Source organism: Lepisosteus oculatus, unplaced genomic scaffold (assembly GCF_040954835.1).
Source record: "Lepisosteus oculatus isolate fLepOcu1 unplaced genomic scaffold, fLepOcu1.hap2 HAP2_SCAFFOLD_60, whole genome shotgun sequence".
Classification (NCBI taxonomy): Eukaryota; Metazoa; Chordata; class Actinopteri; order Semionotiformes; family Lepisosteidae; genus Lepisosteus; species Lepisosteus oculatus.
Window position 1 is genome coordinate 289,223 of NW_027168149.1, and position 3,118 is coordinate 292,340.

General features: G+C 50.4%; 1 non-coding gene across 1 annotated transcript; it reads left to right on the top strand.

Moving 5' to 3' along the window:
• The first annotated feature begins 1,933 nt into the window (after positions 1 to 1,933).
• LOC138231483 (U5 spliceosomal RNA) lies at positions 1,934 to 2,050 on the top strand. The gene has a single exon (XR_011186734.1). It is a non-coding gene; the product is annotated as a U5 spliceosomal RNA (small nuclear RNA).
• The last annotated feature ends 1,068 nt before the right edge of the window (positions 2,051 to 3,118 follow it).

A 3,118-nucleotide genomic window follows, 5' to 3' on the forward strand; every position in this document is an offset into this window, starting at 1 on the left:
CAATTTGAAAGCCCATCCTTTGAAAAGAATGGCCACGCCAGAGGCTCTGTTGTTATTGTCCCCTGACCAAACAGAAGGCCCTTTATCCCACCTATCTTCAAAGCTTTTATACCTCTCTTGATAGGCTAAAGCACACTCCTGCAACATCAACACATCTCCCTCTCTCTGCTGGAGGTAATCAAAGACACACTGGCATTTAACTCTGTCATTGATACCTCTGGTGTTAAGAGAAATTATGTTTAGAGCCATATTACATAAGAAAGTGGAACCAGTCTTTACAAAACACATTTCTCTTCGGTCTCACCTGTTACCTTCTCTTTTTCTTTTTCTTCTTACCAATTTCCTGCCAGCCATCCTCTGAATGAGCCTTCATCAGGGTGGCAGCAGTAAAAGCGTTCACGGAGTCCATTTCAAGGAAGGGGGTAGAGGGAGGGGTGGAGGGGTTCCAGCTGTCCCCATCGCCATGCTCTCCTTCCTCCTCGCTCGGGGAGAAAACAGAGTCATTTTTCCTTTTCCTCAAGTCCAGCTCCTGGGAGCACTGAGGGGAAAGGGGTGCAGCCGATGCACCAGTCTCCTCTTCCCCCTCACCCACCAGCTGTTGCAGATCCTCCGTGATGGACTGGATGGAGGAGAGGAGGGCATCTGTAGCACTTGCAGAGTCTAAGAAAAGCAGCTCCGCTGAATCCTGGGTATCGTCGCTGGACCCGCTCCACCGGGGGGCCCCACACTGGCCCTCGTTCTGAGGAGCAGGAGTGGGGGAGGGGTCCTCGCTGTTCTCGGGGGTTTTCAAACCCTCGTGCTTGTCTGGTGCAGTCTGCGGTTGTGGGAGCGTAGTGGATTTCTCTTCCACCGGCCCCGGAGCCACAGCAGGACTGATCCTGGCTGGAGGCTGAGAGTCTTTGTCCAACAAGGGTTCTTTGTTTGACTTGTTGTTTGCTTTGGCTTTTCGGGCCGGTTTGGCTGAAACAAGCACTGCCTCATCCTTTCTCATTTTGAGTTTATTGGCGTAGGCGTGAGGGCAGTTCTTAAAAACGTGTCCTTCCGAACCACATAAATTGCACTTTGGCAGCATTGAACAGTCAGAGGCTAAATGTCCCTGTTTGCCACAGGTCTTGCAGCATTTCACAGTGCAGGACGATGCCAGGTGTCCCACAGCACCACAGCGCCGACATGCCTTTGGTTGTCCCACATAAAAAACATAGCCATTGCAGGCGCCCAGCCGGATTGTAGAGGGCAGGTGCCTTAAGCCTCCATTTACATTGTCCGGTAGCAAGCGAACCTCGAATTTCCTTGCTCCTGTTTTTATACCGTCAACATCTCTAACCTCAGTTCCATGGTGGACGGTGCAGTACTGCTTTAGCCAGGTGTGAATGTCCTCCGTCTTTGTCATTTCCGAGAACATAACAACATGCACCGTTTTCCTCTCTCTCTGTGTCAGAGGCTGCAAGTTGATCTTCTCAAGGGCAGGAACTTTCCCTCTTTTTGCCTCAAACACATCCACACATTGTTCAAACAGAGAATAGGTAGCAAAAACAACCTCAAATGCTTTCTGACCTGGGAGAGCGAAGATGAAATACAAGTGCCGAGGTTCAAAGCCAAGTTCCTTCTGTAACACTTTTCTGCTGAACTGCATACGATCCATGAAGAGGTCATCCAAAAGCTCAAAACGTACAGCATTCTTGCGGGATCCAAAGGTTGCCATCTCAAACTGCAAAACAAACACTGCTTCCACAAAACAAGAAAACAATCCAACTATTCCAACTACAGGCTGATCAAGGTATCTCCCCTGCCAGGTAAGCCGAGAGCCGCAGGCGATGAGCCCGGAGCTGAACGGGCCCCACTGGCTCGTTTGTAAGGCCAGGTGCATTGCCAACCACGACCGGCAGGGCAGAGGCTTTGAAGGCGGCCTGGGCTCCTGCAGCTGTGCTGCCACGCACTCTGGTTTCTCTTCATCTCGTACAAATCTTTTGCCTTTTACTAAAGATTTCCATGGAGAGGAGCATGAATGAGTTCCATACAATTTTTGTGCTTCCCTGCCTTCGGGTGGGGCGCAGCTGGGCTGGTCAAAGAGAGAAAACAAAACCGCTCACAATCGCTCTTACAATGCAGTAAGTAGCACAGGCTACTTAAACACATGAATGCAAAACAGCATTTTTCAGCTGATTTAAAATGTACCTAAAGGAGAAGCATTATTGAAGACCATCAATTACCAAGAGCTTTTGTCAAAGGTTTTGGTGGTCATTTTGAATGACCACAGAGCACTGTGACCTCGTTTTTACATCTCATCCAAAAGACAGCGCCCTTTTACAACACAGCATCTCCGTCACTATACTGGGGCATTGGGACCCGCACAGACCTCAGGGTGAGCGCCCCCCCGCCGGCACCATTAACACCGCTTCCAGCTGGAAGCTTTGTTTTTCCCTGTAGCTCACCCTAATCCGGGTACTGACCTGGCTCACACCTGCTTAGCTTCAGTGGGTTTTCAGTTGCGAGTTGCAAGGGGATGCAAGTGATGGAGCCACTCGCTGCAAAAGCCACTGCATTGGCCGAAAATCGAACCCGAGCCGCCCGTGTGGCAGGCGAGAATTCTACCACTGAACCACCAATGCTCAGTGCCTGGGCCTTCAAAAAAGACGCTTTTTTGGTGCTCTGTGCAAAACGCGTCGACATCTGCTTCCAGCTGCAAAATGCCATTCGTGGACGCTGAAGAACTTATTTCCGGGTACAAGCGATTGGGCGTTTTAAAACCACCAGGAACAGCAAAGAGGCGCGCTTCTTTGCTTGTGCCGAAACACACCGACTGGAGGCGGACAACATAGTCGGCAGGATTGGAACCTGCGCAGGGAAACCCCAATGGATTTCTAGTCCATCGCTTTAACCACTCGGCCACGACTACAGCAAGCCCCATTGCCGCTGCGTTCTTGCTACAATCTTACCTGGATCGCGAGGCGCCGGCGGAAGCCTATTTCAAAGTCGTTCTCCGTTTCAAAAAAACATTTCCAAAATACAAGCCTTGCAGACAGACACGCCTCAGAGGACTTAAGGGTGGCTTCATGTCGGAATGATAAAGTCTCCCCGTCCGGACATGAAAATGCCACTTTGTTACACACAAAAAAAG